The following is a 13,562-nucleotide window of genomic DNA, read 5'->3' on the forward strand; positions in this document are numbered from 1 at the left end:
CCAATTCCTAGTCTTTGCACCGAGTTTGAGAACAATAATTTGATTTCCTATTGATCTTGAACATTGCGGTGAATTTTAAATTTCATAGCGGTTTCTTTAATGAAGTTTTTTTTCCTCTTAAATTTCTGTTCATTGCTCTGTAATCTAGATCTTTTGAGTGTAACGTTGCTTTAATATTGAACACAAAGTATCAGCAGTCAAGAAAATTAAAAGGAAGGTTTTCCACTTGCATTATGGTCTGAGGTTTGTAAAACAGACAGCTAATGTTATATGCTTTTAGACTCCCGGGCAGTAAAAAGACATTTGAACCAAATCTAAGTCAGTTGCTTCCTTAAAAATTAAAGAGTAAAGTAATTACTTCTCAGTACTTGAAAAAGTTTGGAACATAAGTAAATATAACATTTGGTTAAAGTTCAAATTATGTAATAGAGGCTATTTTTTTCACTTTGTATTTAAGAATAATGATAACAGTTACAAAAGTAACATTTATCAAATAATTGCTACATTCCAGGAACTGGTCAAAATTACTTACAGGCATTATCTCATTTAATCATCTCTGTATAGAACTATTATTATGTTCATTTTGTAGTTGAGGTACAGAGATTTAAAGAAACATAATAGCCAGTAAGTAAAGTTGCTGACTTTCCAGTCTAGCAGTCAAACCCTAATATCTGCAACCTGAACAATTATTAAATTGTTGGTTTTAATTACATTTTCAGAATTAGTGATTAAGAACACTTATTACAGATTTAGAAAAAATGCATTGATTTTATTTTTCCCAGTCTTTGTATACAAGTTATTAATCAATTTTATTTTACAGTAAAACACTCAATTTTTTAGTTTTAAAAGGCATGCTGTGAAATTTTCAATTAAATATGATAGATTTCACATGTGTCTCAACCTCTGCTTCCATTTGGAAACTCAGAAAAAGTAAACAGGAAATGAAGAAAAGGGTTGAAACTCATGAGAACAAAGGGAACAGAGAAGTTAACAGTACGCCACACATTCTGAACGCTGGAAAGGGACTGTGAATGGTAACTGACATCAGAGAGAGAAAGAATGCCAGCCAAAGTGCGCCCTCCACCCCCACCCCGGGTTGGGTATTAGGGGTGCGGAGCAGCCAGAAGCCAGCTTCCTGACCCTGCAGAGTGGAGGAAGGTTCGGGAACTGGAGTTTCTGTTAGAAGGCAGAAATGGGGTGCGGAGTCAAAAATGGGAGATTTGTTGACAATCTAGACAAGTGGAAATTTAAACCCCAGTTCTAAGAGTCAGAATTGACTTGACAGCAACAGGCTTTGGGTTTTGGTTTCTTTTCCTGCTCTATACAAATTACAGATAGGGAGAAAACAAGATAATAATTAACTTAAAAAATTACCCATGCTAATATAGCCAATTTACAGAATAAAATCAGTATTTCTGGTTACTTGTCTATTTCATTAGATGACAATTTTGGTGTCATGTCATTTTCATAATCAATAATTTTAGCATGATAACTTTTAGATATTTTGGTTAAGTTTTGCGATTTTTCTTTTTGCTGTAGATTTATTATTCTGGAAGACTTTTCCTTTGTATTAATTAGATATGGCCAACTTAGTCAAGAGTTTGACAAAGAGAAGATGTTTGTATTACATTGCAGTCAATAAACTATTGCCTGATTTTACCCAGGCCTGCTAATAATGGGAAGCAAATATGCTCCAACTTAAAATTTAAAAAAATTCATCATCGTTCTTAATTTTATTATGATTTATTATAACCAATGACTAAGATGTATACTATTAAATAAAAAATAAGTTGTATTGATTTTTAAAAAAAGGTTTCAATCACTAAAATCACTAGCTGAGGCTAAAATAATGTATGTAAAGTGTCTACTACTCTAACACAAAAATATGTCTCAATTAATAACTTATATTGTTATTTTTGAATACACTTATTAGTTTTATGTTTCGAGCTCCTCTCTGGTCTGTTGTGTTTATATAACCCTGTGTAGAGATCTTTCTAGCACTTTCACATTTTGGTCTCCCTTAGACTTTGGCTGGCTTACTTTGGACATGTCATCAGGAAAGATCAATCACTAGAAAAGGACATCATGGTAAAGTAGAGAGTCAGTGAAAACAAGGGAAACCCTCAATGAAATGGACTGACGCAAGAGCCAAAACAATGAAGTCAAACATAGCAACAATCATGAAGATCACGTAGGCCTGGGCAACATTGCCATTTGTTATCCATAAGGTTGCAATGAGTCAGAGCCTACTTGACATCCCTAACAACAATGCTTAGCAAAGAGCTTGTATTTAGTACTTAGCAAATTTTAAACTGATCTCAACTTCGAGCTGTCTTGAATTGCTTGCTTTTACCTAAAGCTGCAGCCAGTGACCACACAGAGGATAGATATAAATCATATATATATATATACATATTTATAAAGGTCAGAATTTTTATGGTTTTAAAAATGACTAGAAGTTAAGCAATAAAAATAGTAGTTGTCATTATTGGCTGCCAGGCACTTCATATAGATATATGCATTTGCACTTCGTCCCAATCCACTGAAGTAAAAGGTATGATCCTTACTGCACAGCAAGGACAATGAGGCTCAGAGAGGTGACTAATTTAGCCAACTAAACAACAAATAAATAATCTGAACCAAGGTTTGAATGTAGGTCTATCTAATCCCAATAAGGCATCGACCTAAAAGTCAATGCAACCCCAAAAGTGTTGATTGGGAAGATATCTCAGATTAGTTTATTCGTAGTGAGGATTAAACGAGCCAATGTTTGTAAAAGTGCTTGTTAAGAGGAGTGCAGATGTTAAGTGTTTAAAATGTTTATTTAGTAACGGTTCAATACCAAGTCTAGCAAGTTAAAAAAAAAAAAAAGTTCAGTCACTGATTTTGCCAATTTAAATCACAATTGAAAATTGCAGTTAGCTGAAGCTAGAAGTGCGAAACATTTTAAATCACACTTTTAGTTTATAGTATAATTCGAAGAGCGTTACTGTTAGCATGACTGAATTGTTATAATGTTCAATATATTGTAAGATTAATTTTATGTAACTGAAATCACATGCATAGAAACTATACCCCAACAGTCTTATGATTAGGGGGTTAATATTAAAGTGCAGTTCATGCCCTGTGTAGTTTATAGATCCTGCAATGCAGCAGTGCTAAGGCATTCGTCAACTAGTCTCAATCAATCCTACGTCTCAGAGGTAAAGAACAACAGCCTTCTTCCCAGAGTATCCCTTTCCTACCATTCAAGGAACTTTACCCTAGCTTAAGAGCACCCCTCGCATGAGAGGGCACATAGTTAAAGGGGGACACATGTTTGCTAGTTCTGTCCATGCCTGAGTCCCTAACTACTTTGCTGTCCTGCTGAGCTGGGTTGGAAATATGGAAAGGAATTTTAAGCTCCTGTCTTTGAAAATTCGAATCTAAGTACTTGGTTCTCCACTTCCCCTTCTCCGCACACCAGGCCTTAATGAGTTCTTTACAGAGAAAGGCTTTTGTTACGGATTGAACTACATCCCCCCAAAATATGTATTGAAATCTGAAATTCTGGCCGCTATGCCTGTAAATAGAGGAAGGCTGATGTTGCAATGGTTAAGTGCTTGGCTGTTAACCAAAAGATCAGTGGTTCAAATCCACCAACAGCTCTGAGGGGAAAAAGACCTGGTGATTTTCTTTTTTTTTTTTTTTAAATAATTTTTGTTGTGCTTTAAGTGAAAGGTTACAAATCAAGTCAGTCTCTCTCACAAAAACCCAGATACACCTTGCTACACACTCCCAATTACTCTCCCCCTAATGAGACAGCCCGCTCTCTCCCTCAACTCTCTCTTTTCGTGTCCATTTTGCCAGCTTCTAACACCCTCCACCCTCACATCTCCCCTCCAGGGAGGAGATGCCAACATAGTCTCAAGTGTCCACCTGATCCAAGAAGCTCACTCCTCACCAGCATCCCTCTCCAACCCATTTTCCAGTCCAATCCATGTCTGAAGAGTTGGCTTCAGGAATGGTTCCTGACCTGGGCTAACAGAAGGTCTGGGGGCCATGACCACTGGAGTCCTTCCAGTCTCAGTCAGATCATTAAGTATGGTCTTATGAGAATTCGGGTTTTTTTTTTATCCCACTGCTCTCCTGCTCCCTCTGGGGTTCTCCGTTGTGTTCCTTGTCAGGGCAGTCATCTGTTGTAGCCAGGCACCATCTAGTTCTTCTGGTCTCAGGATGATGTAGTCACTGGTTCATGTGGCACTTCTGTCTCTTGGACTTGTAATCGCCTTGTGTCCTTAGTGTTCTTCATTCTCCTTTGATCCAGGTGAGTTGAAACCATTGATGCATCTTAGATGGCTGCTTGCTAGTGTTTAAGACCCCAGACACCACTCTTCAAAGTGGGATGCAGAATGTTTTCTTAATAGATTTCATTTTGCCAATTGACTTAGATGTCCCCTGAAACCATGGTCCCCAGACCCCTGCCCCTGCTACACTGGCCTTCAAAGCATTAGTTTATTCAGGAAAATGCTTTTGGTTTAGTTCAATTGTGCTGACCTCCCCTGTATTGTGTGCTGTCTTTCACTTCACCTAAAGTAGTTCTTATCTACTATCTAGTGAATGCCCCCCCCACCCTCCCTCCCTCCCGCCTCTCGTAACCACGAAAGAATGTTTTCTTCTCAGTTTAAACTATTTCTCAAGTTCTTATAATAGTGGTCTTATACAATATTTGTCCTTTTGCAACTGACTAATTTTACTCAGCATAATGCCTTCCAGGTTCCTCCATGTTATGAAATGTTTCGCAGATTCCTCACTGTTCTTTATCGATGCATGGTATTCCATTGTGTGAATATACCATCATTTATTCATCCATTCATCCATTGATGGGTACCTTGGTTGCTTCCATGTTTTTGCTATTGTAAACAGTGCTGCAATAAACATGGGTGTGCATACATCTGTTCGTGTAAAGGCTCTTATTTCTCTAGGATATATTCCAAGGAGTGGGGTTGCTGGATCATACAGTAGTTCCATTTCTAGCTTTTTAAGGAACTGCCAAATCGATTTCCAAAGTGGTTGTACCATTTGACATCCCCACCAGCAGTGCAGAAGTGTTCCAATCTCTCCACAGCCTCTCCAACATTTATTATTTTGTGTTTTTTGGTTTAATGCCAGCCTTGTTGGGGTGAGATGAAATCTCATTGTAGTTTTGATCTGCATTTCTCTAATGGCTAATGATCATGAACATTTCCTCATATATCTGTCAGTTACGTGAATATCTTCTTTAGTGAAGTGTCTATTCATATCTTTTGCCCATTTTTTAATTGCATTATTTGTTTTTTTGCAGTAGAGTTTTTGCAGTATCATGTAGATTTTAGAGATCAGGAGCTGATCAGAAATGTCATAGCTAAAAACTTTTCCCAGTCTGTAGGTAGTCTTTTTACCGTTTTGGTGAGGTCTTTGGATGAGCACAGGTGTTTTACTTTTAGGAGCTCCCAGTTATCTAGTTTTTCTCCTACATTTTTTATAATGTTTTGTATACTGTTTATACCATGTATTAGGGCTCCTAATGTTGTCCCTATTTTTTCTTCCACGATCTTTATCGTTTTAGATTTTTATATTTAGGTCTTTGATCCATTTTGAGTTAGTTTTTGTGCATGGAGTGAGGTATGGGTCTTGTTTCATTTTTTTTGCAGATGGATATCCAGTTATGCCAGCACCATTTGTTAAAAAGACTGTCTTTTCCCCATTTAACTGTTTTGGGGCCTTTGTCAAATATCAACTGCTCATATGTGGATGGATTTATGTCTGGATTCTCAATTCTGTTCCATTGGTCCATGTATCTGTTGTTGTACCAGTACGAGGCTGTTTTGACTACTGTGGTGGTATAATAGGTTCTAAAATCAGGTAAAGTAAGGCCTCCCACTTTATTCTTCTTTTTCAGTAATGCCTTATTTATCCAGGGCCTCTTTCCCTTCCATATGAAATTGGTGATTTGTTTCTCCATCTCATTAATGAATGTCCTTGGGATTTGGATCGGAATTGCATTAAATGTATAGATCGCATTTGGTAGAATAGACGTTTTTATAATGTTAAGCCTTCCTATCTAAAAGCAAGGTATTTTCTTCCACTTATGTAAGTCTCTTTTGGTTTCTTGCAGAAGTGTACTGTAGTTTTCTTTGTATAAGTCTCTTACATCCCTGGTAAGATTTATTCCTAAGTATTTTATCTTCTTGGGGGCTACTGTAAATGGCATTGATTTGGTGATTTCCTCTTCGATGTTCTTTTTGTTGGTGTAGAGGAATCCAACTGATTTTTGTATGTTTATCTTGTATCCCGATACTCTGCTGAACTCTTCTATTAGTTTCTGTAGTTTTCTGGAGGGTTCCTTAGGGTTTTCTGTATAAGATCATGTCATCTGCAAATAGAGATACTTTTACTTCTTCCTTGCCAATCTGGATGCCCTTTATTTCTTTATCTAGCCTAATTGCTCTGGCTAGGACTTCCAGCACAATGGTGAATAAGAGTGATGATAAAGGGCATCCTTGTTTGGTTTCTGATCTCAGTGGGACTGTTTTCAGGCTCTCTCCATTTAGGGTGATGTTGGTTGTTGGCTTTGTATAAATGCCCTTTATTATGCTGAGGAATTTTCCTTCTATTCCTTTTTGGCTGAGAGTTTTTATGATGAATGTGTGTTGAACTTTGTCAAATGCCTTTTCTGCATCAATTGATAAAATCATGTGATTCTTGTCTTTTGTTTTATTTATGTGGTGGATTACATTAATTGTTTTTCTAATGTTGAACCATCCCTGCATACCTGGTATGAATCCCACTTGGCCATGGTGAATTATTTTTTTGATATGTTGTTGGATTCTATTAGCTAGAATTTTGTTGAGGATTTTTGCATCTCCATTCATGAGGGATATAGATCTATAATTTTCTTTTCTTGTGGTGTCTTTACCTGGTTTTGGTATCAGGAATATAGTGGCTTCATAGAATGAGTTTGGTAGTATTCCGTCCTTTTCTATGCACTGAAATACCTATAGTAGTAGTAGTGTTAACTCTTCTCTGAACGTTTGGTAGAACTCTGCAGTGAAGCCGTCTGGACCAGGGCTTTTTTTTTGTTGGGAGTTTTTTGATTACTTTTTCAATCTCTTCTTTTGTTATGGGTCTGTTTAGTTGTTCTACCTCTGTTTGCTTTAGTTTAGGTAGGTAGTGTGTTTCTGGGAATTCATCCATTTCTTCTCGGTTTTCAAATTTGTTTGAGTATAGTTTTTCATAGTAATCTGATATGATTCTTTTAATTTCAGTTGGGTCTGTTGTAATATCGCCCATTTCATTTCTTATTCAGGTTATTTGCTTCCTCTCCTGTTTTTCTTTTGTCAGTTTGGCCAGTGGTTTATCAATTTTGTTGATTTTTTTTTTCAAAAAACCAGCTTTTGGTCTTTTAATTCTTTCAATTGTTTTTCTGTTTTCTATTTCGTTTAGTTCAGCTCTAATTTTTATTATTTATTTTCTTCTTGTGCCTATGGGTTTCTTTTGTTGCTCTCCTTCTATTTGTTCAAGTTGTAGGGATAATTCCTTGATTTTGGCCCTTTCTTCTTTTTGCATTTATTGATATAAATTGGCCTCTGAGCACTGCTTTTGCTGTGTCCCAAAGGTTCTGATAGGAAGTGTTTTCATTCTCATTGGATTATCTGAATTTGTTTATCCCATCCTTAATGTCTTCTATAATCCAGTCTTTTTTGCACAGGGTATTGAGTTTCCAAGTGTTTGATTTCTTTTCCCTGCTTTTCCTGTTATTGATTTCCACTCTTATGGCCTTATGGTCAGAGAAGATGCTTTGTAATATTTCAGTGTTTTGGATTCTGCTAAGGCTTGCTTTATGACCTAATATATGGCCTATTCTAGAGAATGTTCCATGTATAGTAGAAAAGAACGTATAATTGGTTGCTGTTAGGTGGAGTGTTCTGTATATGTCTACGAGGTCAAGTTGGTTGATTGTGGCATTTAGATCTTCCATGTCTTTATTGAGCTTTTTTCTGGATGTCCTGTCCTTCACCGAAAGTGGTGTGTTGAAGTCTCCTACTATTATTGTGGAGCTGTCTATCTCACTTTTCAATGCTGATAGTTTGTTTTATGTATCTTGTAGCCCTGTCATTGGGTCCATAAATATTTAATATGGTTATATCTTCTTGGTGTATTGTCCCTTTAATCATTATATAGTGTCCTTCCTTATCCTTTCTGATGGATTGAACTTTAAAATCTATTTTGTCGGAATTTAATATTGCCACTCCTCTTTTTTGATTGTTGTTTGATTGATATATTTCTTTCCATCCTTTGAGTTTTAGTTTGTTTGTGTCTCTAAGTCTAAGGTGTGTCTCTTGTAGGCAGCACATAGATGAATCTTGTTTTTTAATGCATTGTGCCACTCTCTGTCTCTTTATTGGTGCATTTAGTCCACTTACATTCAGGGTAATTATGGATAGGTATGAATTTAGCTCTGTCATTTTGATGTCTTTTTTTGTGTGTTCACAGTTTCTTTTTCCCACTTGATTTTATGTGCTGAGTAGATTTTCTTTATTTATATTGTCCTTTCCTCATATTTGTTTCTGCTGAGTCTGTATTTTTCCCTTGTATTTTATATTGAAGAGTAGGATAGTTTGTCTCCTTTGTGGTTACCTTATTATTTACCCCTATTTTTCTAAATTTAAAACTAACTTTTATTTCTTTGTATTGGCATATCTTCCTCTTCATATGGAAGGTGTGTGATTACATTCCTTAGTCCCTCTTTATTATTTTAATGTTGTCTTCTTTTATATAATATCATCTCCGTTACCCTGTGTTGGGGTTTTTTTTTTTTAATCTTGCTTTGTTTTTTTTGGATTTCCCTCTCTGGGTTGACTTCTGGTTGCTCTGCCCAGTCTTGGGTTGATACCTGATATTATTGATTTTCTAACCAAAGAACTCCCTTTAGTATTTCTTGTAGTTTTGGTTTGGTTTTTACGAATTTCCTCAACTTGTGTTTATCTGGAAATGTCTTAATTTCACCTTCATATTTAAGAGATAGTTTTGGTGGATATATGATTCTTGGCAGGCAATTTTTTTTCCTTCAATTTTTTAAATATGTCATCCCATTGCCTTCTTGCCTGCGTGATTTCTGCCAAGTAGTCCAAGCTTATTCTTATTGGCTCTCCTTTGTAGGTGACTTTTCGTTTATCCCTCGCTGCTCTTATAATTCTCTCTTTATCTTTGATTTTGGCAAGCTTGATTATAATATGTCTTGGTGACTTTCTTTTAAGATCTACCTTATGTGGAGTTCAATGAGCATCTTGGATAGATATCTTCTCATCTTTTACAATATCAGGGAAGTTTTCTGCCAATAAGTCTTCAATGATTTTCTCTGTATTTTCTGTTATTCCTCCCTGTTCTGGTACTCCAATCACTCATAGGTTATTTCTCTTGATAGAGTCCCACACGATTCTTAAGGTTTCTTCATTTTTTAAAATTCTTTTATCTGATTTTTCTTCAAATATATTAGTGCCAAGTGATTTATCTTCAAGTTCAGAAATTCTAGATTCTACTTGCTCAGTTCTGCTCCTCTGGCTTTCTACTGAGTTATCTAATTCTGTAATTTTATTGTTAATATTCTGAATTTCTGATTGCTGTCTGTCTATGGATTGTTCCTGCTTATTAAACTTTTCATTCACTTCCTGAATAATCTTTCTAATTTCTTCAGTTGCTTTATCTGTGTGTTTGTTGGCTTGTTCTGCATATTGCCTCATTTCCTTCCTGATGTCTTGAAGGGTTCTGTATATTAAACTTTTGTATTCTGCATCTGGTAACTCCAGGAATGCACTTTCATCTAGAAGATCCCTGGATTCTTTGTTTTGAGAGCCTGTTGAGGTGATCATAGTCTGTTTGTTTATGTGACTTGATATTGACAGTTGTCTCCAAGCCATCTATAAGTTATTGTATTAGTTTATGCTTGCTTACTGTGTCGTAGCTGCTTGCTTTGTTTTGTTTTGGTATACCTGTATGCGTTACTTGAGTGAGCTAGCTTGATTATTTTCACCTTTGGAGCTCTGGTGTCCTGTCCCCAGCTGGATAGAGCTGTTATCAGGTATGTCAGTCTAGGAGTCCATTCAGTTTTCTTGTATGAATTCAGCTTAGGTGTCCATGTAGCTGATCATCAAGTGTGTGGCACAGGCTCTGTCCTACAGTCTTAGAGGGGCAGGGGTGATTGGCGTATATACCGGTATCTGATTGCAGCATGGGGTCATGCTCTGAACAAGGCAGGGGGCTGAGAACCGACCCGCGAGTGTCTCTGAGGAAAACGCGTCTCTGTTCCCTAGAGCATGCTAGTGGGTGGGTTCTGCAGAGGGATCATGGGCAGCCAAAGTTTTTGGTTGTAAGGACTGGGAGGCACCAGTTATCTTTGGACCTCTGTCGCGGGTGGCTGGGTGACCTGAGTGGAGCTACCATTCCTTAGGTCCCTGATGTGGGTAGGCGAGGACCTTGTTTAATAGGCAAAGGAATCTCAAACATCAAACAACAACCTCTCCATTTCTCCAACCAGCTGAAATGGTTGGAATTTGCCAACGAGTGCCTATTCTCCTGAAATAGGCCCATACAGGTCCATGCAGAAGGGAAAGGTGCTCAAGGTCCATGGACGGTTTATGCCTGGACAGGAGCTGCTTCTGTCCTGACCTCCCCTGGTTAATGGAGGTAGCAAATTATCTTTGTCCCCCAGTTGCAAATTTATTCCTTCCCCAAGGCCGGGAGGACTGCTCCAGGTGCTCACCAGGGTCTATCTCAGGCCCAGGGATTCAGCTGCTGAAGCTGGCTTGGGGGTGGGGGGGGCACGGTAAAATATATGCAAGTACTTAGCTTTTGCCGAGAGCATTGTTCTCCTCAGGTTCTAGAGGTGTGAGTAGGCTGTGTGGCTGGCTGCTTCTCCCTGAGGAAGCTGCGGCCAAACGCTAGTACCAGCCTGCTGCCACCACTGCCACCGCCGCCGCTCCAGGAATGGTACCTGAGAGCTCCTCCTGATTCAGGTCCAGTAAATCCTCTCCACTTCTGAACTGCCTCTTCCTCCCCCTGCCCCTCAGTTCCTTGTCTAAGCTTGCCTTTGATGCTCAGGGCTCCCAGCTTGTCACAAATATACTTGTTTCACTTGTTTTTTTGGGTCGTTGTTGTTAAGAGGGCTCAACGGAAGCGTCTGCCTATTCTGCCATCTTGGCTCTGCCTCTGGTGATTTTCCTTTGTAAAGATTACAAAAATCAAACCAAACTCAGTGCCACTGAGTCCATTTTGACTTCAAGTAACCCTATAGGACAGTGTAGAACTGCCCCATAGGGTTTCTAAGTCTGTAAATATCTACAGAAACAGTCTACCACATTTTTCTCCCAAGGAGCTGCTGTTGGTTTTGAACTGCCGACCTTTCAGTTAGCAGTCTAGTGCCTTAACCACTGTGCCACCAGGACTCCTTTTTTCACCATCTTTTTTTTTGTGTGTGTGTGCTTTAAGTGAAAATTTACAAATCAAGTCTCCCTCTCATACGAAAACTTATACACGGCTTCCTATGTACTCCTAGTTGCTCTCCCCCTAATGAGACAGCACACTCCTTCTCTCCACTTTGTATTCCCTGTGTCCATTTAGCCAGCTTCTGTCGCACTCTGCCTTCTTATCTCCCCCTCCAGACAGGAGCTGCCTACATAGTCCCATGTGTCTACTTGACAAAGAAGCTCACTCCTCACCAGTATCGTTTTCTGTCTTATGGTCCAGTCCAATCCCTGTTTGAAGAGTTGGCTTCGGGAATGGTTCTAGGCTTGGGCTAACAGAGGGTCCAGGGACCATGACTTCCAGCGTCCCTCTAGTCTCAGTCAGACCATTAAGTCTGGTCTTTTTACAAGTTTGAGTTCTGCATCCCACTGTTCTCCTGCTCCGTCAGGGATTCTCTGTTGTGTTCCCTGTCAGGGCAGTCATTGGTGGTAGCTGGGTACCATCTAGTTCTTCTGGTCTCAGGCCGATGTAGCCTCTGGTTTATGTGGCCCCTTCCGTCTCTTGGGCTCATATTTACCTTGTGTCTTTGGTGTTCTTCATTCTCTTTTTCTCCAGGTGGGTTGAGACCAATTGATGCATCTTAGATGGCCACTCGCTAGCTTTTAAGACCCCAGATGCCACTCACCAAAGTGGAATACAGAACGTTTTCTTAAAACATTTTGTTATGCCAATTGATGTAGATGTACCACAACTCCTTTTGGAAAGGTTACAGCCTAGGAATTCTTATCGGGCAGTTTTACTCTGTCACTTGGGGGTGCTACTCAATGGCACACAACATACCTGTAAATACAAATCCGTTTGGAAATAGTTGTCACTGTTATGTTAATTAGATCATACTTAATAACATAATAGGTCATTAGGGTGGGTAGATACAGTAATGTGGATTCTAAGTCTAATCACTTCACACATAGAGACACATACACATGCAAGGAGAAGAGGAAGACAGAGGACAGAGATGGATAAATCTGCAAGGATTGCTGGCATCTACTAGAAGCTGAAATAAACAAGGAAGGACTTCCTCCTAATACCTCCAGAAAATGGACTTCTGGCCTCCCAAACTGTGAAAAAATAAATTTCTGTTCTTTAAAGACTCCCGCTTTTGGGCTTTTGTGTCATGACAGTGCTAGGTAGCTACAACAGCTTCTTTTAAGCAGAAGAACCCACTACTTCTAAATTTTACCTTCCCATGTGGTACAGGACTGGGTAACATTTCCTGTTATACATAGGATCCCTATGAATCAGAGCTGACTCCATGGCATCTAACAACAACAGCAACAACAACATGTCTTACCACTCCTTTTCTGATAGAGGAGAGAATGCAAAAGTGAGGGGAAGAGAGAACTGAACTTTTATTTATAGTGCAAGATGCTGTGTGCTTTACATATATTATTTCATTAAATCTTAATTACTTCCGTATAAAAAAGGTGGTATTTCCTTTTTTTTTTCAGGTTAAAAAACTTAGATTCAAGAAGATTTAATGTCTTAAAGAAAGTCACGTAACTAGTAAGTGCAGAACAAAGATATGAACTGAGTTCTAACCAAAATCTGGGTTCTTTCAACTATAGAAAACATTGACTGTGTTAGACAGCACATGTACCTCCCACATGTACCTAATCTGATTTAATCCTTTAAAAAATCTGAGGTTCACTTAAATTTAGTAATTTCCTCCAAGTTCCAATAGTTGGAGAGGAAAATGTCTCCTATCCATGTCTCTGTCTTTCTGCCTCTCCGACACACATCCCACAGACACACCATTCACTGCATATTAAAAAAAAAAAATTAAAAATATAGCTGCTGCTGCTTGTATGTTGCTTTATTCTCTAATAATTTCATGAGTATATATTGTCTGTGACTTGATTTTGAATTTCTTGTTTATGACCCTAAGAAAAAAGAGTAGATAACCATTAAATTCTCATTAGATAAATGACTAACACAATTTTAATTAGCTTGAAAATACAAAATAGAAGACAGATTTCAAATAACTGTTCTTTTTATGTATAAATAAGACTCTTAAATTTGTT

The sequence above is a fragment of the Elephas maximus genome, chromosome 1, assembly GCF_024166365.1.
Source record: "Elephas maximus indicus isolate mEleMax1 chromosome 1, mEleMax1 primary haplotype, whole genome shotgun sequence".
Taxonomy (NCBI): domain Eukaryota; kingdom Metazoa; phylum Chordata; class Mammalia; order Proboscidea; family Elephantidae; genus Elephas; species Elephas maximus.